Raw genomic sequence first — 26,179 nt, 5'->3', positions numbered from 1 at the left:
AAGCAATGACTAGCTGAGACTTAGCTCTTATTCAACAATCCACGCTCTTCCTACTGCAAAGTTCTGATTTCTAAAATTAGACGATGATAAGCCAGGTTGCCAATTAGGGGAAGAAGAAAGACCCTCACCTCTCACTGTTGTTTCTAGATTCTTCACTGTACAAACAGGGCTGCCAACTGACATAGGCAGGGTGTGAACTCAATGGCTCAGTTTCTTTAGGTTAAACTCCAATCTGTGAAATATGAACGTGGACCAGACATCTGTTATCCATGAATTAACATTAACTTTTCTTGAGGTATGGTAACGGTGCCATAGTTATGTTAAGAAGGAAAAAGATGTTGTTTAATATTCCTACAGTTTAATTTTGCAAGATGAAATGTTCTGAGAATTGACTGCACAAAAATGTGACCAGTACTAAACCATATGCTTAGAAATGATTCAGGGTAAATTTAGCAGGGCGTGGTGACACATAGCTGTAATCCCAGCACTCTAGGAGGCTGAGGCAGGAGGATCAAATATTCGAGCCCCACCCAGGCAATTTAGAAACTTGGTGGGACCCTGTCTCAAAATTTAAAATAAAAATAAAGGACTAGAAATGTAGCTCTGTGCAAAGACTCTGGGTTTATTTCCCAATACCAAAAGAGGGGAGGGGGGAGTACATTTAAAGGCAAATGTATTTTACCTTAGTGAACTAAAATATAAAAAAGAAAAAAAAAAAAATATATATATATATATATGTGTGTCTTGGATTTGCCTTACAATAATGCAGGGTAGGGTAGGAGCTATAGAAAAAATAAAAATTAGCTCTGTGCTGAAGCTATGTGACAGGGACATGGGGATTCATCCTACTAGTTTCTCTACCTATGTGTTTGAAGTTCTCCAAAATAAAAAGTTTTAAACACTAGTTTAGCCCAACCAAAAAAAAAAAAATTTCATTTCATTAAAGAGTTGTTTGGCTGTCAAGGTAGAAATAAAAGGCAGCATATTTTCCAACGCTAACAGTCCTGAGCATGGCTTCACCTTCTGTGGGTCGAGTGCCTCTCAAACTTGGCTGTGCGTGAATCTCCTTGGGACCTTGGCAAAGCACACTTGCAGCTCAGCAGGGCTTGGACAAGCTTGAACCGCTGCGTCTTCCCAGCTCCCAGGGGAAGGTACAGGTCCAAGGGTCACAGAGGAGCCAGGCAGTGGGGGACTTGCAGGCAGCAAGGGGAGAAGCCAGCAAAGCTTTGCAGTATTGAGATGGCTCACCTGGAGAGCAGCAGGAAACCAACACAGTTGCTCCATCTGGGAGAAAAGCCTTCCCTCAGAGCCCAGCACCAGGAAGCACCATGTGCCCAGTGGTGGGCTTCCAAATAGAGGGCATAAAACACAGAGGGAACCTGGCAATCGGGATTGTTCAGTGGGAACTGCCTCCTACATCTAAATTCATTAAATCACAATGAAAAACCACCGCCCTGACAGAGTCTGCCTCTAAATCTGTGAAGTCATGACTAAGCCAAAGAAACATGTCCAGAGGCCAAAGTTCTGAAGCCCAGGCAAGATTTGGGAATCATTAACAAACTGTAAGAAGGCTAAAAGAGCAAGATATCTCGGAGGCATGAATTCCATTTTAAGCACGTTGACCCTAAACAATCATCACACCTGGCAAGGACCCCAAAACAGGATTTCTACCCATAAAAAATCTTGTTCACAAAATATGGTGATTTCTTGTAATGTTTTATGGTCATCAGATTGAACGTAAGTCTTCTGAGCTTAGAGATCGCTCTGTTTGCATTGGCCCTGCAGGCGGAGATCCTGACTGGTGATCACGCAGCTTACTCTGGGCCGGGCGAGCACAGAAGATTTTTATGTGAAGAATTTCACCTACCATCCTTCGCCTTTACTCACTACCTGCTCTGCCCTGTGAACTGCAGATCTGAGCTGGCAAAGCCACGGGGAAAGCTGGATAGGGAGGCACGCATCTTGAATCCCAGCACTCTGAAAGGCTGAGGGAAGAGGACTGCAAGTATGAGCCCAGCCTGGGCAACTGAGCAACTTCGTGAGACCCTGTCTCAAAATTTAAAAACAGAAAAAAAAATAAAAATAGGTTGGGGATATAGTTCAGTGCAAAGATTCTGGGTTCGATACCAGATAAAGTCAAAAGCCCACTGGAGCAGTTCAAACCAAACCCTCTTCACTGCTCACACACGCTTGACAGAAAGAGCACGGACGAGACCTACACAAGAGGGTTCTGGAAGCACAGGGTCCACTGGAAAATTAACCAGGCAGAAAAATTAAAATATACGTATTACTTACTAAACAGACACAGTCTCCTCTTTTTCTTTACATGAGTGCACACGCATGCACGCACACGCGTGTGCACACATCTGATTCAGTACAGGCAGAGGGATCGTTCTGATAACAGGGCTAAGGAGATCCTCATTAAGATGTCTGGGGCCTGGGCCCTGAGACAGGTAGTATGATAAACAGAGAAGGGGAAGCATGAACTAAGGCTCGGGAGATTGAGAGCCAACTCTCAGTGCATAGCTCAGAATGGCTGGAAGGTGAAGATCCAGACTGACTGTGGGGCTCCTGGGAGGAAAGAATTCAAAGAATGGGTTATTTTTTTTTTGGTACCAGGGGTCAAACTTGGGTCCTTGTGGTTGTGAGGCAGGCGGCGGAACCACTGAGTTAAATCCCTGGCTAAAGTATGGGTTATTTTGAGAGGTTGGTTGTCTGACTCTTTAATTTTGCACTTAAATTTTACTTAGGAGGTATTTTTGTCCCTTCCCTCCATCCTTTGCTTCCTTCCTTCCTACTTCTTCCCGATTTTTGCTGTTGTTGTTCCTAAATCTCATTGTGACTAGCCCCAGAAGCATTTTCTTGAGGCCACAGTCTTCAGGAAAATTACAAGCACCTGCCCTGCTGCTGGAGTTTATCACAGGATAACAAATACAATGGGTACCTCAAGCCCAAGCCAAAACTACCCCCTAAAATATCTAAGTGCAAAGCAAAATCGTGCAATGGCTATAAAAGTGTTCTATGAACTAACTGCAAGGTGTGCAATGTAATAGTAAAATGTTCCAGTAAAAGTTTTCTTTCATAATTAGAAATAACTCTTCTCCGTCCTGGGATTAAACCCAGTCCAAAGACCTTCAACAGACAGAATTAAGTTCCTGAACATCCACATCCAGAGAGTCAATACTGGCTTTAATAAAATAATGTAATAAAAGCATTGTTTGGTGAATAAGAAACTTCCAAGAAAATCCAAGGGGAGAATTCAGAAATCCCTTCTCAGTGAAAGACGGACTTCAAGAAATAAGAAATACCTAATGTGATTTCCGAAACTATAGTCAGAAAAACAATTCCTCTCACTTTTAATAATTCCCCAAACACAGAGAAACAAGAACCAAAAGCAACTTTTTTTTGACATCCTTCAGGTGTTTTTGGAAAAAAATACATGCTGTGGAATACATGCCTGAGGCACATTCCTGCCTCCCTCACAGGACAGGTATAAAGATCAGATATACAGAAAAGCAGATTGTTAATAGTCCAGTGATACGTGAGCAAAAAACATTCCCATGATTGTGTGCAGATTCTATTTTCACAGATCACAGATGCCAGGGGAAACCCTGACAGAAATGAAAGGACTAATAAGATTTTTCTCTAGCATCTTCTTAGGGAAATTATGATTTAGGTGAATCTTGGAAATTCAAAGCACCAGACTGATAGGTCTCCCACTACCTCAGCAGCTATTATGTATAGTAGCTGCCCTCTTCCTTTGGTGCCTTGCCCCCTCCCCTGTGTGACGTCATGCCAAGATGGTTGCTCCCACCAAAGAACAAACCCTTCTTCCCAGCATGCCCCTGGTCCCACCTAGAGAGTAACCTAATACTTGCTCACCTCCTACCATCTAGTGACATCACTGGCTCCTCCACTCCCTGATCACTACCTCACTCAACCCCACCTCAGCCCCTACAAGCCCCACCCCTGTCTCTATAAGCCTCTCCCTGCCCTGGCCATGTTGCTTTTGTCTCTCCTTTGTTCAGAGACAGCCCGGCAGATCTATTCCCCTAATAAAGGCTTGTTGTGGTCTGGTCTGGTCTTGGTCTTCAGCCCTTTTACCTGACACAGATAAACCAAGAGCTTGTATTTCTTCTTCAAAGGACCCTGAGTTGTATGTGGTGGCAGGCTTAGCATTTAATGCCCAATGGGACATCAAGAATAAAGGTAAAATGAGCTTCCTGCATTATTATTATTTTCTAAGTATTGAAAAAGTCCTATGTGATCTGTTCTGTAAGTGATGATTCCAGAAAAAGCCTTAGAGTGTACAGTTGGCATACCATGACTCTACTCTCCTAAACAGGTACAAACTCATAAATCCTAAAAGCCATAAAGCCAAGTGATTGTGCTGTCTCATAAAAACCTCCGAAACAAGTGAATTTCAACAGAAGTGTTTTATGCAGGGAGATTATGGCATTAAGTCACAATGGCCATCTTCACATCCTTCCATGGCAGCTGGTTACACATGCCTCGCAGGAATCCCTAAATATCAGGTCCAAGCAGGACACTGAGGAGAAAAATAAAGGATGACTGCTTCAAATATTATTAGTAAAAACTCAAAAATTATTGTCTTGAAAAAAAAAAATTATTGCCTTGAGGGGGGAAAAATGATGGTAACACCTTCTATCCAAGCCTGAAGTTGTTTTCTCAAAGGTCGCTTTCATCATTTCTTACTGGCTTATCAAACAAAAAGAGAAACACCACTCAGGGGAAGACTGAACCAAAGATTTATTGATAATACAGAACATACATCATCTTCCCACTTGTACAAAGTTTATCTGGAAGCTTCCTTCTCCAATTAATTCAGTCATTTTATCTCAGATAAGTAGGTAAGGTGCTTTGATATTCCTAAACTCAAAATCCTGGCTCACTTCCCAAAAGAGGCCACTCAATCTTAGATGTGGACAAATATATATCTGCCTGGCTCCACCTTGTCTTCCTCCACACATACCCACAGCAGGAGGCCTCAGCATCAACACCAGCTTGATGACCCCATAGTTTGTGCCTTTGACCAGCCACTGCCATCTCTGGGCTTCCATTTCCCATCAGTGACAATGAGGGCTGCCACTTTTCTTGAGTACTATTATGATTTAGATCTAAAATGTTCCTCAAAAGTCTCCTGTATTCAGATTGGTCATGGGGGTGCCATCCTCATCAGGGGATCAGTTCATTTCAGAGCTCGTGGCTGAATGGGCTGTGAGGATGTGGGGCCTAACTGGAGGTGGGTCACTGGGAGGCACAACCTGAAAGGGTGAGTTCTTGTCCCTCGCTTCTCCTCTCTCTCTGCTTTATGGCTGCCATGGGTCGGTCAGCTGTTTTCCTTCATGTCCTCCCATCATGTCCTTTCTGCCTTGGAGCCAGCCAACTTCAGACTTCAACACTGGAACTGTGAGCCAAAATAAACCTCACCTCCTTTAAGTTGTGGATGTCAGGTATTTTGTCTCAGAATCAGGAAAGCCAACTAATACAAGTGCCCGCTGTACGTCTGGCCATTCGGGCTAAGAATGTTTTATCCTTAATGTAAACTCAGAAGCACCCATGAAATTAGTGCATGTCAAGGAGGTTAAGATTTCTGTCAGCAGTTGGACGACAGGAAAATGCAGAGCAGGGCTGCAGACCAAGGACTATCCAACCCCAAAGTCTGCTTTCTGCTCATTCCTCTTCCCAATAAAGCATTAGAAAATGATGACATTGAGCCTAGTGCATGCTAAGAGCCCTTCTAAATTTAACACTGCATTATTCCCAACAGTTCTAATCTCCAGGTTCCAGAGTTCCTTGTGTCTGACTTCGTCTTGCTTCTTCTGCTTAATCATGTGCCTCTGCCTTGCCAGGATTGGAAAGTGGAGAGATCCGAAACAGGAAAGAAAGCAGTAGCAGGCATTGTATTCTAACTGACATTCTATGAGAAGCCCTGACCTGTGTTTCACACGTAGCCAGAGCCCTGTGTCCTCCTGTCACCTGCCAGCAAGCTTGCCAAGCCTGGATTCCTTTTAGCCAAGAACAGAATCCATCCCCCAGCCTGTGGCCAAAGAAAAGTTTTAGAAAACAGCTTATTATTCCTAAAAACTAGAAACCAGTGGCCGAGAATAGCTCAGTGGCAGTGTGTACTCAGTATGAGGTTTTGGGTTTAATACCCATCACTGTAAGTAAGTAAGTAAATAAATAAATAAATACAAACTGTCTAAAATGCTAATACTCTGTTTGGTGTTTTATGTACATTAACTCAGTAATAGTCTCAAAGATCTCCACATCATCCACTTAACCGGCATACACACTGAGCATCTTCTCTATACCAGACACTGTATGGGGTGCTAGGGAAAACATTAGCCACATATATATGGATGTCTAGAACAGTAGCTTGTGGAGCGAGGTACAAAGTGGCAAAGAACAAAGGTTCAAAAAGGCTACGACTAGCTTGAAACCATACATGTGGTAATGCTCTCAAAACATCTCCAATAATTTACTCGCTGAATATCCAAGAACATAGAAAGTACTGTCATATACATGATCTCATTTAATTCATTGGATCTATGGCTTGTTTAGAGAAAAACTGTTTCCTCATATTGTCAAGTAGTACAATAAAAGTACTTTTGTCAACAGGAGGTCTACATGTGTGGTCTTTTAATTTCTGATGGGGCACAGACCTTCAAGCTAGAGGGACTGAACCCTTTTCCCCCTACAAAGCAAATTAAGCCTGGCATCTTCCCCTGTGCATAGACACTGCGAGAGGCAACTGCCTCACAAATAGCAATGATTCTATTACCAAGTGAGAATCTTAAGCTACCAGCTTCCACTCAATTCAACATACATGTACAGAGTTTCTTCTCTATGCCAAAATTTGCTTTTCTAGCTAACTAATGCAACCTTCCCAGCAACCTCACTCGGTCTGGTAGTTATGTGGGGAAAGGGAAAGGAAGATGAGGAGAAAGAATAAAAATGATTTCCGGTCTAAATGGAGCAGCTTGGTCCTGGTATATCAACAAGTGGAGCCCACATTGGCACAATTTTTCGTGATAGACCATTAATCCAGATTTTCATTCAGATATTCATCTGAATTTTTAGATGTTGCCATCTAATTCAATCATGGGTTTTTAATACAAGGAGGGCCAAGTGAGATAGGGCTGCAAGCATAATGCAGGCTCAGACAGTCAATTTACAACATCTGGGTTATAAGAGCAGATACACTAGAAAGAGGACAGGAAAAAGTGTTCTAAGAAAGGCCAACTTTTGCTGTATCCAAACCACTAAGAGCAAAGCAGAGGGGAATATGTGTGGCTCTCCTGTGAGTGGAGGGAGAGGGTAGGAACCCCAACCTGCCCCACAGAGCACTTTCCAGAGCCTCCTTCCACAGGGCTGCTGCTCTGAAGCTCTGAATGCCACTGTTTGACATGGCCTAGTGTCTAGTGTACAGTCAAGAAACGTCCATTCTTGTGTTATCATTCTTGTCATCAGGGTAGGAAAATCTCAAGTACATCAAGCCACACTAGCTGTGTACGCTCAGCAAGCTTTGACCTGTCGTCCATCTCCTCGGGGTCAGTGTCCGTGGGTCAACTGTGGGTCAAAAATGTTTGAAAAAAAACTGCATCCATACTGAACATGTAGAGCTTGCTTTGTTTCGCTTTTTTCCCTTGTTGTCATTCCCTGAACAATACGGTATAACTATTTACATAGATTTACATTCCACTAGCCATTACGGATACCCAAGAGACAACAGGAGAAGGTGCACAGGTTAAATGCAAATAGTAGGCAATTTTCTGTAAGAGGCTTGAACGTTTGCAGTTTGAGCATCCGCAGGGGTCTGGAAGCAGTCCCCTCCGATACCCAAGGGACAGCCGTACTTAACTTCTCTCGCTCTCTGTCATCATGTATAAAACGTGCTGACATCAACCAAACTTCCAGAAATGTCAGCTGTTATTGGTGTTACAGAGGTGACACGAAGCCTTTCCTAAAGTAAAATGTGAAATGTGATAAAAGAAAAACTCCAAAAGCTGGGAACACAAGCCAAAAGTTTGAACAAATTATTTTCAAGCAGTGTAATTGGATTTTAGGCACATGACTAACCTACCTGCACCTTAATTGCTTGGTTTGTAGGATGAGCAAAAACAAAATCATGTAATTCATAGGTTTGGGGGTAAAAACATTTTGTATATTATCATGTGCCAATCAAATATAACAATCATTAGCCCGAGTATGAAGTATCAGTTCTCTATTCCACAAAACATACCCATGAAGGCCACCAGGAAGCATTCTCGGCAATGCAGGGTCCTTGTCACCCACACTAGAAATTGTGCTGTATCAACCTTACCACTCCTATCTGCACGGTGCACCTTCAACTCCAAACAGGCTCACTGGTCCTCACATCTACCAGGGCCTGGGTATTCAGGTAATTCCATCCCCATTGCACACATGAGGATTTAGAACCTGGGCTTCTGAACTGTTAACCCAAAGCTGACAGCCATGCTGCAGCCCGCTAGGAAGAAAGGCTTGGAGTGGGAATCTTGATTTAAGAGCCTGCTAAATTGTTTTTAATTCTCAGGCCCTGCTTATTAACACAGCTACTTCAGGCAGACTCGGGGCTAATATTACAGCCATCCACAAGCAGAACATAGCTCTATAATTACTCTGATGTTTCTAATAGAGTTTTACAAGGGGCTCAGAATTATGGAGAGGGGAAAATTGTATTAGACACCTCTGAACCTTGGAAATTGTATTACTTAGAACCCTGGCAAATGAGTAGTAAGTATTTAAAGAAGATTAAGATGAATTTCCCATTTGATGTCCTACTTAATTTGCACAGCAATATTTGGCCATCACCTTCCATGTAAACTGCTCAGGGCCATCCTCTGGCTTCCACGCTGCAGTTATACCGCCGAGCTGCTGGCCCAACCTGTCACAGGACCCACAGTGCCCATCTCCCCACCAGGGCCTCTTACCCTTCTGAGAGCCACAGAAGGGGCTCTGGGCTTCCCCACGTCTCATGTGACACAACTCAGGACTTCCTCAAAGGAGAAGAGAAACTGCTCTCCAGAAATCCCCTTGAAAAGCAAATCACTGTTCCCAAACCATACTATCACAAGGTCCCACATCTGACCCAAAATTTCAAAAGTTCGGCTATTTACTGATATATATCAACATATATCATATGGATAACAATATATCAGTAAAAGGGAAAGAGAACTCTATTACAGAAGGCTGAAATCATTGACTGGGAAAGGGAAGCCCGATTTCCTCATTTTAAAAATGGAAAAGTGAGAGTGGCAGAGGCGAGTGACTTGCTGAGGACGACACAGCAGCCCAGTTATTGTAGAAGAAATGCATCTGCCGGAAGATCTGGGAAACACACCTAACAGTGCTCAGCACTGCCGAAAGGGGAGCCACGGGCCGTCTCTACTCCTCCCCTCCCCTCCAAGGCTTGATTTCCTCTCCTCTTCAGGGACACCTCCTTCCCTTCCTACCCCCACCCAGGCTCTTCCCTCCCAGCCTCCCCAGCCCTCTACTGGCTTCTCCCAAAGACAGACAACACAAGGCTGTTTCCACTTCGTGGGGTCTTTCATTCTCATCATAATGGGAAGGCAGCAGGTCATGGGAGCAGCAAATGGAGAGATATTTAAACGTTGTCAGAATCTCATAAATGTTTTGCTTGTGACCCATCATCATACACCGTCTATTTTGTTTTCTGCAAAGGAAATTAGAAGCTTCTATTTCTACTCATCAGTCCTGAGAGTGCAGCTGAAGTTCCACTCTCCCGACCCTACTTCATTCTGAGAGAAGTCCCTCTGGCTTTGACACCCATCCTTCCGCCTTCCACGTGAGCAACAGGAACACACAGCCTCGAAAGTCTCGGAAGGGGCACACCCATCCCACAACATTACCTGTGGCCTTTTCCTCACACACCTAACTGCACACAAAGGTTACGACTGATAAGAAGGATAAGTCTTGCTACAAAACCTTTATCGTCTCCTCTTTGCCATATCTGAGCACATTCCCAAGCTCTTCTCAGCCTCTCTCAGAACATTCTTTTGGTATCCAGCTCATCATCATTAGCTTGTTCACTGACCTTCTGCCCAAGTGGTCAGTCACTGAGACCTACAGAAGCAGGAACTGAGGAGACAGAGGTGGGAACCTGCTGAGGAATCGGTGCACGGCCCCATTTCTCTTCAGGTCAAAGACTGGAGAAAGAAAAGTCTTTTCTTAATAACTTTGCTTCTGGACTAGGGCCCACCCTCTTCATTCTACCAGCAGGTGCTCTACTTCCAGTACCACTTCCACCCTGCCAAGGAGTAGTGTAATTTTGAACTGCGTAGCCAACTTCTGAGTGGGCACTCCATACTCTCTAAGCCCATACATCCAAGTCAGATCTCCCTTAAGTTATCATTTTCTGCTTTTGTAGTTAAAAATTACTCATATAGGGGCCAGGGATTTAGCTCAGTGGTTTTGCCACATGCTGCACAAGCGCAAGGACCCAAGTTTGAGCCCTGGTACCGAAAAAAAAAAAAAAATGACTCATACAGGCACTGGATTTTAAATGTCATTATTTCAGTTCCTTTAATCCAGCCAGGCAAGAGACTTCCAACCCATTCAGCCCAGGGTGGTAAAGTAAAAGGACTCTGCTCCCCACTACAGCCCCATGGGCTGGGTTTGTAGATAGCTAAGTAGCATAAGCATCCCTTTTAACCAATGCTATGCTTTTTTACATGTTCAGGAAACTATTAAAAGCAAAAGAAATGTCCTTATGTTTCCTGGAAAAATCTAGCTTTTGTTTGTTTACAAAACTTAAAACGGAAAAAAAAAAAAAATCACTAGGAGCTCCACCTGACCTACTCAAGAATAAGCTAAGCCAAAATGTTTGTAGAAAGAATGGCATGAACCTTTATTCAGACAATGTTATTCTACTCCTCCGGCTGGAACATTATCACATTTAGGCAGGGGGAAAATTAGGAAAGGGAAGTGAAGGCAAAGGGAGGGGAGGGGAGAGGAAAGAGGGGGAGGGAGGGAAGGACAGTTTCCGTGTTATGCTGTTCCTTTACTACAGCGCGTGTATGCTCAATCCTGAAAACAGCACTGCAAAGTTGGCAATTCCCTTCAAAATCTTTAAAAACTAAAACGGGCTATAAAATTGAGATGAAACAGAATGCTTTATCCCTGTTTTATTTGCCCAAGGTCACAGGCGAGACTAAGGTCTATCTGTCCCCAAAGATCAACATGCTTCTTCAGGTTCACTTCCTCTTTCATGACATGGATACCTACTCTCCATTCCAGATCCAGAAGGACCAATGCAATGGTATTGTTCACCCCAAACAATAATAATACCAAAACACAGTTTGCCTGCAAGTACATCACTACTAGAAACTAAGTCCTTCATGCCAGCCCAGGGTCCCATTAGTCTCTCACAGCAATCAACAACACCACAACTCCTTAGTTACTGAGTAGCTCAAAAAGCAATAATTCAATTGCAATTATTTATATTTGAGGAGGAGTTCCAACCTTAAGGTGGCTTGGGTGTAACTCGAGGAGCTTAAGGTTGTGGGACCCCTAGCAAGAGCAGAGGAGATGGGACAAAAGGGGTGGAGATGCTTCCAGAAGTGATAAGAAATGGTAGGCGAGAAAATGAGAAGAACCAAGAGCCCTCTTGAGTTTCTACTATGAACCATCAGAGTGTAACAATGAATGACAAATTCTTCTATGAGAAGGGAGGACACACGAGGAAAGAGAATACGAGGAATTAATAACAAACAATTTTATTATAGTTAACAATTTTCCCTCAGTAGGTCCAACGTCTCTGTGGGTTCCAGGAGGAATTGATCATAAGGTGGTGACTTATGAGCATACTGAGGTTCAGAGCCATTGTATAGTTTCGTTTAAGGTCACCATGCCGGTCAGTACCATCAGGAAGACAGGAACCCAAGTTTCCTGCCTCAGCCGGCCCAAGGCTATTTCTGCTCACAAGCCTCTGCCAGGACTGAGGAGGTCCCACTAACTTAGTGGTTCCCACTCCACCAGTCACCTGCTGTGTAACAACAAATGAGATCGGGGAGGACTGGGACAAACACAAGAGAGTGTGGAACTCCTAGAGGGGCACTTCCGGTTTAGGACCAGGGGATTATGGCGGCACAGGACCTAAGGCCTTGTTCTCATTTTTCAAGAAAAGTTAGGAATCTCATCTTGTGAAAAATCTCCTAGCTTTTAAATCTTGGCTAAGAATTTTAAAAACACTATGCTGATCAAATCAAACACGTACGTAAGAAAAACTGAGCCCACAAACAACCAATTCCAAATCTGATGTATATAAAATAAAGGGCCAATGCAAATACTCTATGTGGTTCCCACCTGAGGACACAGGGGCTTAGAGTTATTGATGCTAATAATCCAAATGTTCGCCAAGCATTACTTCTTATATGTGTGTACTACTATTTTGCAAGTGTATGGAGATGCTATTAAGATAGAATTCAAAGGAACTTACATGGTTGACTAGCAGTGTTGAATAATTATTTATTTTTTCCCAATGAACTGATAGCTAAAATATAACCAGTGCCACTTGAATTCTGTTTCCTTCTCCCCCACCCTCTATGCTGGGGATTGAACTTAGGAGTCAAGTCATTGCCCATGCTAGACAAATGTTCTACCACTGAACCACAACCCCATGATCTGCCATAATTTAATTGAAAAAAATCGCCATATTTAGAAAAGGTTAGGAATGATTGTTCTATACAATTTCTAAAGTCTGAATTTTATTTGCTACAGAGAGGTAGGAAACTAGAAAAGAAATATGTATATTCTCCAAGGAATATATGTAACAGTACGGACGTCTGTCCCCAGTGCCTCACCACGAATAGTCAGTCACCACTTGATCGCCCAAGCTCAAGAATAAAAGAAAAATGGTAAAAAAGAATATCAGCAACATTTATTGAATGCTCCCTAAATATTTATTGAACTATGTTTCAGGCCAAAGAAAGAAAAGACCAATAAAAACAGGTGCGTAAAAATCCATCACTGATATTTTATGGCAGTGGGAAACACCAGACATTAATCACAAATAATTACAAATTCCTAAGTGGCCAGTATAACTAAGAAAGCTGTGAACCTAGAATGCCGGTTGAGGGGCCTGTGGCCAGTTCTGCGGTAGCCTAAAAGGCAGTCCCAAGAAGAGATCGTTTCATGCGCTGCAAGGCCAGCGTGGCTGGACAGCTCAGGCAAGGGCACCTGAGGGCAGAGCATGAGGCTGGGGAGGAGGCGGCACTGTGGTTTCCTTCATGCTCTGAAGCTTTGGGCTTTCACCTTAACATACACTGCAGGGCCAGCACCGTACACAGTGCCTGTCTCATAGCAGACAAGACGTTCATTGTCAAAGGTTGTCCCTGTGAGTTTCCACACTGCTTACACTACTGGAGGACACTTCCATTCCCATTATGATTTGTATTCCTGACAAATGATGAGTAGGTTGGGATGAGGCTGCTTCAAATATCCCGACTCAATCTTCGACATCGTGAGCACCAAGATCTCAAGGGATTATTTCATCCAAGGACTGACTGTAGCACAGTGCCCACATGCTTCAGGACTTTAAACAAGTTCATACACAAGGATCTGCCTCTACGAAGCACACTGGCCAGGGTTACTTACTTCAACATGTAATTAATCACCGTTCAAGAAGGGCACAATGCTAAAGAACCAGATCCTGTAGTTCACATACAACCACTTTAATATATAAGTTTTGATTACAAAGAAAACTTCTTAAAATACACTGGCATTTGCCTTCTACTGGGGAAAATAGTCTCCATTATGCCCACAGTGATAGACCACATTAACAATATCCTAATTAAATGTTCTAAATCTGGAAGGAAACCCACTGGGGTAAGGGGAAGGTAAAAGAAGAAAAAGCCTGCATCTTCATAAAACTGCCCTAATTTACATAGCATCAAGGGCCCAGCTGACTTTTGTACAGCTTAAATCAATCAATTAGCAGGGCTAAACCTTCTGACTTTCAAAACAGAGGCTGTGGCTAGGATGAGATTTCATACAAAGAACTATTAAATAAACAAAACCCACAAGCATCAAAAGAACGTTTGTCCCCAGGGCTGCCAAGGAAGCTAAATGACATAATGAAAAGACTCTGGACCAGCAGCCAGAACCACATCAGCAACTGGCTTCCAGGGCAACAAAACCACCCACTTCTCCATTCTGCCTGCTACTTCTCCCTTCCACTCTCCCCTCCCGTTTGCTTCTGCCGCCTGTTGTACCCCATCAACCACCACAGCTTGGTAGTCAGTTCTGCACAGGGGCAAGCAAAGAATGAAAGAGGTAGACTGTCTGGATTTGAATCCAGTCTCTATGACTACCTTGAACAAATGATGTCAGGACTTTAGGGTCCTTATCTGTGTGGTGAGGATGGTTAACAGTATCCTCCTCACAGGATTGTCATGAGGATTAGAAGAGTTACTGATTATAAAATCCTTGGAACAATGCAACGAGTGGAAAAGAGTTTCTCGATTTCACCATGAGCACCACCATCACTGCTGTCTGACCACTGAGCAAGTCACTATGCACTGTGGGGATGGAGTTTCCCCATCAGCAAAGTGATGCGGGTGGGTGACCTGACTGCAGGAAGATCGCCTTGGGTTTATCTCCTCCGTAATACCGTACTTTCAATCCTATTGCAACCCTAAATCCTTCAAAGACTCTGAGCCCCAAGACCAGTTATGAAGCATTAGGATAACGCTGGCTCCTTGCACCACATGGAGGTAGATGTGCCATGAAGCTCCAGTCCCTCCAACCAGCTAGCTGGCCTTCCTCATTCCAGGTCAAAACAGGCAAGATGATTGATACTCAAAGCTGTGAAAACAGCACAGGTGTAAAAAAGAAGTAAAAATTTAAAAAAGGAATACACTTCAGAGGAAAGAAACCAAACAGGGAGAGACAAGGAACAATCAAAAAACCAAAGCAAACACGACAGACAAGAAATACACTCTGCCCTTGAGTTATCTTTTTAGCATCCTTCCTCTAGCAGCAATTAGGGAAACTTCAAACTACAAGCTTGCTTTGTAGCAGGGAGAGTGCTTCCTACCTTGATGCATAGCCCCCTTGAAGTGATTTGTCTTCTTCTTCAAACCCAGGCAAAGGCCTCCTCAGGGACCAAGTGTTATGGGTACACTAGTCTGGGGTGCAAACACCTTTCTGAGCAGCAGTCGCTGCCCAGCATCTACTTGACCTCCACTCTGCCCAAAAATAAAGTCAGGGCTCAGGATGAATGAATCTCTTCTCCTTTCTGCCCCCTCAGTTTCCCTGTCTGTAAAACGGAAGTGAGAAGGAATCGGGCCACCTAATTTTCAAGTTTCTTAGGAACATTACAACTGCAGAATTCCATCAGTGATTTCCACATTGCATGGGCAAAGGTCTTTATAATTATTGTTACTACATTTTTTTTACATGAAGTTCAAAAAAAAAGATGCAGAATTATTTGCTGTTTTCTGCCTGAAGCTAAACATCTTAGGTTCAAATCTCAGCTCTACTAGTAGCTCTGTGACTTTCAGCAAATCTCTTGCCTGTGCTGCAGATTTCTCATGGGTAAAATATAAATAATATTACTTTCCTCACAGTGTTGTTGTTAGGACTGATTTGGTTAATAAAGGTAAAGTATGAAATACTTAAACAGTGCCTGGAACATAGTAAACGTTATTTTAATGTGGCTATCATTTTCAATGTTACTTAGTTTTTCTACTCACAAAGAACACTTATTTGGAAGACAGTGTGCTAGCACAGGTGCATACACACGAGGTGCACAGAAAGCCTAGATTCTAGTCACTATCTCACCCCACACTAACTGGATGCTCCACTATTCCCTCTGTGCCTCAAACTCCAGAACAGACAGCACAAGGATTTCCCTAAAACATTCAGATCAGAGGTGACAAACTGACAGTCACAGTGTTCTGTCTGAACTACAGTTTTAAACACCATGGTGTTTCTTGGAGAGTTGATTTTATTCTCAATAATTAAAAAGCTGGAAATGTCTCATAAAAGTCTAAAACAGGCACTCTCCCCATCCAGGACCCTCCACTGTGGTTCTTAGAGGGTGGCCCCTGATCCAGCAGCTGCTGCATCACCTGAAAACACAGAACTGCAAATTCTCAGGCTCCGCCTCAGACCTACAGAACCTGAAACCCTGGCCATGGGACCCAGCAGTCCTTTTAACATGCTGAGGACCAGCGCACAGCTGGAGAATCCATGCAGTGGAGCAACAACTGGCAGGTCTTGGGGAGCAGGAGTCATCCGACAAGACGGCAAGAGGTGACTTCAGCTCAAGGTTGCATCCCCACACCCTGGGCTCCCCGATTCTGATGCTGAGGATCGCTGGCATTCACCAGGCTACCCACTGCCCTTATCTCCCTCACCATGCTGTCCCTGGAGGGTCTTTGGCACCTCGGCTCCGATCCAGATGGACCACCTCTTCCCACAGCGGAGTTAGGAGTCCCTTGGGCATCATATGCCAATAGGACTGTGTTGTTGCGAATCAGAAACTTGGCTTAGATGGAAGCAGGCTTTGCACACCAAGGGCACAGTTGAGAGAACAAACTGTTGAGTTTCCTTTATTAATCACAACACAATCCGCTCAAGCAGCTGCTATTAAGAACAGCTGCAGCTGCTAAAAGGGTGCTCTTGAAGCAGCCCAAAAAGTGCTTACAAGTTGAATACCGATACAGGCTCAGGCACGTGGGAGCCTGTGGTCTGCGGGCTTGGTTCTGCCTCCTGATCTCAGGACCTCTCTTTGGTCCAGAAATCCTCCTCCTCCTATTCCCCAGAGTAGGACAAGATAGAAGAGAGAGACAAGTTTTAGAACTAGAACTAGAACATCAGAGGTCTTTGGTTTGATCCCCACTGACCATTCGGTGGCCTCGAGTGGGCTTCTCTTCTTCTTCTTCTTCTCTTCTCTTCTTTCCCGTGTTAAAATAGATATAATAACAGCTACTTCACAAGGCTGTTGGGAGAAGTCCAATGACACTAAGTATATGACTGTATTTTATCCACTGTGGAGGACTAGAGCAAAACAGAGGCTTACTGTCATCCCAGGAAAGCAGCAGTTTGACCCATAAATCAGCAAATGTGGGACTTACTGTTGCCTAGGGCAATCAGGTGAAATCAGAGAATCACAACGCTACAAAAGACCTCTTAAGGAACTGCAATCCAACCTTTCTTTGTCCCCCTCTTACCACCCCTATCCCTGACTGTCACTGACTAGGTGGTCCCACCTGGAAAACGCCATCTCCTGGTGTTCACCACCCTCCGCTGCCCAACTGGAACATGGACCATTCCTCCTTGCTCAGGCCAAGGCCCCCTACCTGAGAGCCTTTGCACATGCTGTTCTGTCTACATGAACACACTTCCGTCCACTCTTCAGAGGGTTGGTTCCTGCTTCTCCTTCCATTTCAAATGTCTCTGCTTCAAGGCAGCGATCTATATCACCTTTCACGCATCCTATCCAGTTATTCCCCATAATATTCTGGGCTTCTTGTTCTTTTCAGAGTGCACATCCGTGTTTACTTACATGTCTCATCCTGTTAAATCTTCCAGACAGCACAGGCCTGTGAGGGTAGCGATTTTTCGTCTCTAATTCACCACTCTAGACACTTTCATAGTAATTGCACCATAGTAATTACACCAGCACATGATCGGCACAGGAACGTATGCTGGGTGGACTTAGGAATTAATGAACGAATGCTTAACACCACTGTGCGCACTTTGTAGAAATTGCAACACTGGTCGGAATAAAGAAACAAGACAGGCACCATATTCCATTACTGAGTTAACTCACAAATAGTCACAAGTCTTCTTTTGACAAGGATACAAATACATAAAAAATAAAGGAACAAATGGAATAACAGGTCCCAGTGCCCACTTTATTATTCATAGCAGAACCATCCCTGGTTATCTCTTTTTCTTGTGCAGAAGGAATTCATTAAAAGGCACTTAAGTGGGATGAACAACAGAGAGGTGTTTCCTGCAGACCGGGCCTCACAGAATGGCATAATTATGAACAATCCTTAAACAGAGCGCTCAACCGGCGAGTACTTATCCAGGCTCACAGTACACACTGTTCCAGACCCTAAGAGCCAGCTGGCCAAGGCCTAACCAATGACCACACCTGGAGAGTGCACAGTTATAGGGCTTGCCCCATCCACTGCAAACTAAATTCACACACTATAAACTCTTGATTCTGGAGAACAGAAAAGGCCGCAGATGAATGAAACCTGCTACCTTTGCCTGGTCTGAGAATACAGAATCACCCCAGCAATCCTAAAAAGATGTTTGAGGGTAGAGAAGTCTGGGCAGGCCGTGCACTGCAGCACAAGACATCTGCCAGCAGGACTGAGTCTTCTTCCATAACTTCCTCCCGCAACTTTCTGTTTTGTTTTGTTTTAAGACAGAGACTCTATGTACTGCCCGCTGACCTTGAACTCATCATGGCGATCCTCCTACCTCAGCCTGGTGCTGGGATTACAGGGTGCATCCCCTTGCCCAGTATTCTGCAACTCTGCACCGCCCCTCAGTTTCAGTATCCATATCTGTAACACACACCTTTCTCAAAGACCTATCCTCAAAATACTTCACTGGGTGAGAATAAGGATTGTAATCTATAACAGGCTTGCTTTACTGCGCTAAGGTAAATTAGTATCATCAGTGGCAAAAACAATAGTTTATAATAATAAAGAATTGCTACAGCTTGAGTCCCAAAGAAAGCACTGGATCATGTTGAGGATAACTGATAAGCCTGTCAAACACCTTACTGGGAAAGACAACTAATGCCTGCCTTGTACTCTGTGAAGCCCGAGAGTGGGCAGGCAGTGGTCTGGGAGCACCCCCAGGATGCACATGGGACAAAAATCAAGGTCCACAGAAAGGGAGCATCCCCTTGAGTTGCAAGTCAGTGCGTGCAGGCTTAACGAACAAACTCCAGCAATCACTTGGACATTTATTTCTTACACAATTTACCTATTTACCCTAAGATAAATCTTAAGGAATGCAGAAATGTAGAATGCAGTTGAAAAAAATATTCTCCCCCATAAGGAGATAGTATCAAGATTTTCTTGACTCCAAAAAGATGACAAAGCATTGCTAAACAAAAGAGGAAAATCAAAGACACTATCAGAACATTTTGATTTTTTTTTAAAAAGCCTCAAATAAGCTTCACAAGATAAAGTTCTACTGAGTGACTCAAGTTACCACATATTTAGTGAGTGCCTACTGTATACATGACCTCAATGCAGGTGCAAACATAAATATGCAAAGGATTCTTTAATCTACAGTATGGGAAAGAATATGCAAAGGGGATCAGGTATTAGAACATGGAGAAAAGGTCGATCTTTTAAGTGGTCTTTGAGCTGAGAGAAGACAGCAACACATAGACCAGATGTCCATGGCCCTCAGGAGTAGCTGGGACTCTTAATTATTTCTGTGACATGGATTTCTTGACAAACTGGTTTAGTCTATGGACTCCTGCAAAGGAGAGTATATTTAAATGAAGATAATAACATTACATAGGATTTCAAAGAAAATCAGTAGTAGAACACACCGTGTGTTTAAAAAGTAAATTTGCAATAGAGTGGCATTTAATAATAATATATAGCAAGCCTAAAATCTGCCATCATTTTGAAGCAGAAATATCTGCAACAACTATAATGGGAAAGGAAAGTCCTTGTGATTCCTATTGGCAACAAAAACACAGTTAACACTAACACTACTATGGTTTGTTACTGACACTTACAATGGAACAAAAAGCTTTATTAGAGTTAGAGGTTAATAAAAGTAAAATGCCCTTTTTTCCCTATTCGTGTTCATAGACTCCATGTTGTTTCCATGAACCCACGTTAGGAAATGCTGATAAAGAAAACAACCCAAGAAAAAGGGATGAGGAACATGGAGTATGTTCCGTGTTTATGTAAGACATGGAAGAAGAGACAGGAGGTAGCACTGATGTCAGGTAAAAAGCCAGAAGGCAGGGTGGTGCACGCCTGGAATCCCAGCTACTTGGAAGGCTGAGAGCGAGGATCACGAGTTCTGGGCCAGCCTCAGCAGGTCTCATTTGCCTACCATGCACAAAGCCCTAGGTTCCATCCTTAGCATTAAAAAGAAAAGAAAGGTTAAACCTTCAAAATAAGGTAAGGTTCCATCACCCCATTACTAAAGCATAAAAAGTGCTTGTGATTGTTAATTGCGCTGTATCATTTAAGAAACACTCAGCTTTAGGCACACACTTCGGGGCGTGTCTGGGAAGGTGGTGCATGTGTGGCCTTGAGCACTGTACAAGTGCGCCCCTCCCTTCCTCTCTGGCACAGCTTCCCTGCCACCATCAACTGGGCAACCCTGCTCCACCACGCTGGCACCACGATGTTCCTGCCTTGGGGCCAGACACCAAGACCGAAACCTCTAGCCAAATAAACCACTTCCTCTTTTAAGTCCTGGATGTCAGATATTTGGTCCAGACAAGGGGAAAGCTGACACCTACAGTGCTCTAGGTTCTCAAATGGTATCTTCTTTTGGAATAGAAGGAAATGACATGAAAGAAGCAAGGAAAATATCATTCAACAGGTTTCAAGTTAGAGCTTATCTTCTAAAGTATGGAAATGACAGCACATTGGTAAAGTCATAAAAACAGCACATATCCCATATGATCCCTCTTAGTACGTGTGCATGGGTGTATGCATGTGTACACACATAGACATCTAGAAAAAATGCACATCAAAACATTAACCGTGACGAGGACATAGGAGTGACTCTAGCTTTTTTCTTTGTATTTTTGACCATCTGAAAATGGGCAAAAAGCAGCTCAGTAGAGGTTCAGAGACTTAGTAAGGGTGACACATAGACCACATGATACAAAACAGAGCTGGTACTGGAACTCAGAAATCTCGTTCTTTGCACGGCACAGAAAGATTGCAGGTTCAAAATTATATGCACTCGACCACCTGGAGAAGAGAAATTAACAACAACTGACGTATTCTTACACATTCAGCAACGTGGTGCTCAGATGTGTTCAGTGACTTGCACATGATGACACGCCAACTTACTAGAGAAGTCAGAGCTGGACCTGAGTCTCATCACCCTACTGAGCATGAATACTGCCCTTGTTGAAAGCAAGGGCTTTGTGTCAGCCTGACCTTGGTTAGGTCCCAGTCATTCTACCTATTTGCTGGTGAACTTGGACAAATTCCCAAATTTCTCCCATGCCAGGGTTCCGCACAGTTCTTTAACTCAAGGGCCTTGGTGATGATTGGCCGACACTGTGCTGTAAAGTCCTGCACGATCCCTTGCACAGTGAACACTCGTATCTCATTCACCATGCCTCCCCGGGGGGGCCCCATCCCAGGGGAAGGACTCCAGTGCTCCCTTCCAGGAGCCAGAAGACCTATCTGCTCTTCAGGCTCACAGTCTGGCTCTAGCCTCAGAAGTCAGCCAGGATCTTGCTCATTATGCTTAGGAGCAGCTCTAATGCACAGGGAATGTGCAGCATTTGGCCTGACCCAGGACAGCAGGGTGAAGCGCTGACCAGCGATATGGGGATCTCTAGGGATTCTGAATCAATGCTTCTGGAATGGGACCAGAGATTTGGAATTGGGAAAAAGCTCCCCAAGACAATCCAAAGGCCTAACATTCAACGCCAAGTTCTCAGTCTGACAAAAGGGAATCTAGTGTGTCTGTGAATCCCCAAAGGACTCAGCCTACTCCCAAGCAATGCATGACCCATCAGTGGCACAGTAAGGACTCATAAGAAGACCCAGAACCCTTAACAGTTCCAGGCCTGGCTCTTCTTCAAGGATCCAGGGCACCAACTGTCCAGATCCCGGAGGGAGAATTGAAAGCAATTCAAATTAGCAGAAAAATAAATGAAGGACTCTCCCCCAATCATCCTAAATATTTTAAGAGGAGGAACAAACTTCAGAGATGATCTTGTAATTCATACAGACACAGCACATTAGTGAGTACGAGAACCTACCAAGCAGTTGGAAACCCACAAAGCAACAATTTACAGTCAAGATTGATGGGCAAATTCAGTAAGAGAAAAGGGGCATCCCAGCACCAGAAAGTTAGGGCTTCTAAAAGGCCTGCGCTGGAGATGCACAAAATGCCTATAAATGTGGGAGGCCAAGAAGTACTTTGAAGCCACACAAGTTTAAAACTCTGAAGTAGCCAGGTGGTGTTTAGTGGCCTGGGATGAGATGGAAGCTAGCAAACCACCTCTTAGAGTTAGTGTGCAGAGGAGAAAGATAGGGGTCTCAAAGGTCCTTGAGAATTTCTCAATGCTTTTGCTCACTATTTTATCTCAGAAGCCTGGATACTGCTCAACAAACATCATGACATTCATTAAGTATTTGTTGAGTCAATGAAAAAATGAGAAACAGAAAAAAGGGGCAGACAGAAACAGACAAAGACAAACTGTCTTGGCTCCCACAGGCTATGCGAGCTAGTTAGTCCCTTGGAGGTGGGACCTTTTGGTTGTCTGACTCAGGAGCAATAGAAACTGATGGCTGGTACAATGAAAGGAGCATAAACTTCTGCATCAAACACCTGGGTCTAAGCCCAAGCTCTGGGTGTTCTTCGTATAAATACTTGACCTCATTGAGCGTCAGTGTGTCAGCTTTACAAAGGTACCTGCTTCATCTTCAAAAGTGGTAGGATGATACTTATCCTTAAAGCTGTCAGACGATCACAGGAGCTAATGGATTTGTGCACAGCAGACAGCATTATGATCAGCATATATCATGGCCTTAGCAAGTGGCAATGCGTGCTGGGATTGATCACACTCTCTACAGCCAAAGCCAATGTCTTCCCAACCTACTGCTAACTGTAAGCCATAGTCCTTGCTGAAATCAAGCTGCAGGAATAACTCCAGCTGAAGTTCTCTAAGTTTTCTAACAAAGCACATGTCTTTACATAAATGATAAAATCATGCATACATTATCTTTTAGTTAGCAAAGTAATTTCACTTTCAGACATAATTCTGAAAGGATGCATTACTGCTATCCATGCTTCATAAATTTAAAAAACTAGGAATCCACAACTAGCATGAGGCAGACTGGGACTGGAACTACAGATTTTTAAATTTTGTTATAACGACTATGATTTTCTCAATCAAACATTCAAATAGGTGAATTTATTATGGAATAAAATACTTGAACTCAGACTACTCCATAAATCACTTGAGTTGCTGCTTGTATTATGCTAATGCTTTTAGCTGAAATCAAAAACAAATCCTGGAAGAAGTAGTTTTAAAAAAAAAAAAAGCCCCTTCTCTAGATTTCCTGCATCTATTTTTAATAGTCTCAAGCAGAAGAGGAGCATGTCTTGGAATCAGGTTGACAAGTGTCTTAGGAAGATCCCTAGCATTTATTAGTCACGTGACCTTGTTTGTTTAACCCCGCTAATTTCAATCACCATATCAGTGTGATGGGAAAGCAACATTTTCTCAAAAGACAATGTAAAGTTCTTGGCCCTGAGAAGGTGATCAGCAAAGAACAGCGACGCTAATAACCATGCTCCTGTAGGGACCATTTGGTCCGAGCTTAGCTGCCTGCCTCTCTTCTGCCTTCTCCTGGCTTCTGCAGACCCTCTCTTCCACATAAACTCCCCAGAAACACAACCAGCTTCCACACAACCTCGCCAGGGAAAGAAGATAACAAAAGAGCCGGCAGAGACATTATGCAAATACCAAATATTATTAAAACATTAATGAACTCTGGCAATTTCCCTGAATTTTGATAAATGGTGTTTATTATGCAGCGCCAGCCTCTCGCACAATCTGGGCTCTCAAATATTAACTAGGCAATAACAGCAATCATTCTCCTAAAAGAGCAAGGTGTAAAGAAATAAGGAGTCTGGATGATTCTAGCTAACACCTGCCTCCAAAGGAATCAGAATCTCTCTCTGTACAAGCAAGAGAAAGAACAGCAGGTAAGATCAGAGTCCATCCTGACCACCAGTGGGCTCTGATCAGCCCCGCAGCCTGTACAGGGCCCTGCTTTGACAGGACATAGAGTGTCTTGGTCCTGACAGGTCATTGATTGTGACAACTGTCTACCACCCTTGGGCTCTTCTTTATAAAACTCCCTCCAAACAAGACAAAATAAAGAAGTCTGGAGAGTTGGAGGGACTTTACTCCAGGTGAACAATCTCAGCGAGTGGCTTGTCTTGAAGGCTTCCATGCCCAACTGCCTGAAGCTGGAGCCGGCATTAGCCACTGCTCCACTGTGGCCTGTACCAAAGAGGCCTATACCAAATTCCTTGGCCATTGCACAATGCCTTTAAACTGCTGATAATCCTCAGGTGTAGCTCAGACAAGAAGCATAACAAAGTCAAGGGAACTACCCCTCTCCCCAACAACCCCCAGAAATAAGGGCCTGGGGCCACCCAAGTGACACCTTAACAAGCTGGGGGGTCATTAAGAAGCCTCATTCGCATATTCATAAAAGACCCAAGGCTGTGGCAAGTGAAACAAAGTGTACAAAAGGAGATTTTGTGTCTGAAGCCAAGCGAAAATCTGCTTTAGAAAAAGTAAATCCACACGGGGACCCTTGCTGTCACCAAACCTTCACTTGTCTAGAGCAGCCAGCACCTCATTAAAGGAAAGCAAGGGGACTCGGAAATGAATGCAGCACCACACACAGGCAAGCTCATTTCGCCATCTGCCTTGCAGCCTCCAGAGGGGCAAAGGGCTTCAATGACTCACACCGCACATTTTCTCCTGCAGGTGGAAACACCAAATTCCCAGGGGCAAGAAAGGCTTCTCTAGCAAGGTCAACTAAGTAAAAAGGAATAGAAGCAAAGCTAGTTTTACCTGTCAACACAATGCCACCCGTGACATTAAACACATGCATGCACATTAAACACCCTGGAATAATGCACTCTTTATATTTGGATAAAGGCTTTGTGAATTTGGTGTATCAGATGTAGGGGTGGCAGAGAAGTCTCTAACGAGCCTCAAACATCAACCTCCCCTGCCCTGTGTCCCCCATCTTCGGATCCATCACTATCCTGACTGGTTGTGACCCCGCTACCTTTTTCTAGCAGAAGGACTTAGGGCAAGAGGCATGAAAACTGATGAGGGGGCTGTAAGAACGAAATGGTAGGTTTCTGTTATTTATCCCAAAGAGAAAGGCCAAGATTAAGCAACTTAAATAACAGCCCTGAGCTTTCCCCGTGTGTCCCCACCCTCCAGACAATCACAGGGTTGGTTTTCAGATGTAGAAGCTTTGTGAGGGTTTTAAGCCTCCCTCTGAAACCTGGCTCCACCCGGTTGTGGATTTTAAGCATTGCTAATAATTCATCTAAATAGATGAACTGTCAGATATCTCAATGAAGATCTTTTCCACCTCATACACACACAATCTAGCATACACTTGGGGAGTGTGTAGCAAAAGGTAAAAGGGAACGTGTAGCCCCAAGTTTTAACATGTTCCATCCAACTTCCACAAACCGCTAGTGGACCACGTTCAGCGTGTCTCACGCACCCCTTAGGCTGTGGCGAGGATAAAACCTAGAGCGAATAAGGCGGCTCAAGGAGAGAACCAGCAACAGCCAGCCGGCTGACATCCAAGTAGATCGCAGGGAGGAGGCAAAAGCTGTCCTCCTCCGTGATGGAAAGACCTCTGCAGTCATATTTCCCACTACCTGTAAAAGTGGCTGAGGATATTGGAGCACACACGGAGAAGCGCGGCGGGCAGCGCTACACGAGCTCGTCCTGCCGCAGGCGAACGGCGAGGCCACGTACTGCAGGGCAGCCGCGGCTCCGGGGAGGCTGCCTGCAGCGCACACCCATTCTACAACTCAGCGGCAATAATCCCAGCAACAGGACTGGGGGGGGGGGGGCGCTTTCCCAGGCCGGCTCGATTTTTTTCCTTTACACCGTACTGAATAATCTATCGGGATCCGTAGGTGAGGGGCCCGGTGGTGACAGTAGGCACCGCTCCGGGTCAGCACTGGGACAATACCCAAGAGGCAGGGGCCGGCGCTCCTCTGCGGCCAGAGCTCCGCGGCCGGTCATTAGAAATTCCGAGCTCAGCAACCAGGCTGGAGAAGCACCGGAAATGCTTCTGCGAGCTTCAAAAGGGAACTTGATTTGCAAATCAAAGTTGCAGGAACTCCCGGGCTCCTAGAG

The 26,179-nt window shown here is 44.2% G+C and overlaps 1 protein-coding gene across 6 annotated transcripts in view; it reads right to left on the bottom strand.

Moving 5' to 3' along the window:
• Nucleotides 1-26,179, bottom strand: part of Mb21d2 (Mab-21 domain containing 2) — a 113,402-nt gene that overhangs the window by 86,418 nt on the left and 805 nt on the right. Inside the window, exon 1 of one of the 6 annotated variants that reach the window (XM_087186703.1) lies at nucleotides 1,249-26,179. The exons of the other annotated variants lie outside the window; for them this stretch is intronic. The gene's annotated coding sequence lies outside the window, so the exon portion shown is untranslated. The remainder of the gene's footprint in view (nucleotides 1-1,248) is intronic. 6 annotated transcript variants of the gene reach the window in all.

This window comes from Heterocephalus glaber, unplaced genomic scaffold, assembly GCF_053883595.1.
Source record: "Heterocephalus glaber isolate CG9 unplaced genomic scaffold, H.glaber_assembly_v1.0 deba00001504, whole genome shotgun sequence".
Classification (NCBI taxonomy): domain Eukaryota; kingdom Metazoa; phylum Chordata; class Mammalia; order Rodentia; family Bathyergidae; genus Heterocephalus; species Heterocephalus glaber.
Note: the sequence above shows the minus strand (reverse complement) of the source record. Positions and strands in the feature narration are given on the sequence as shown.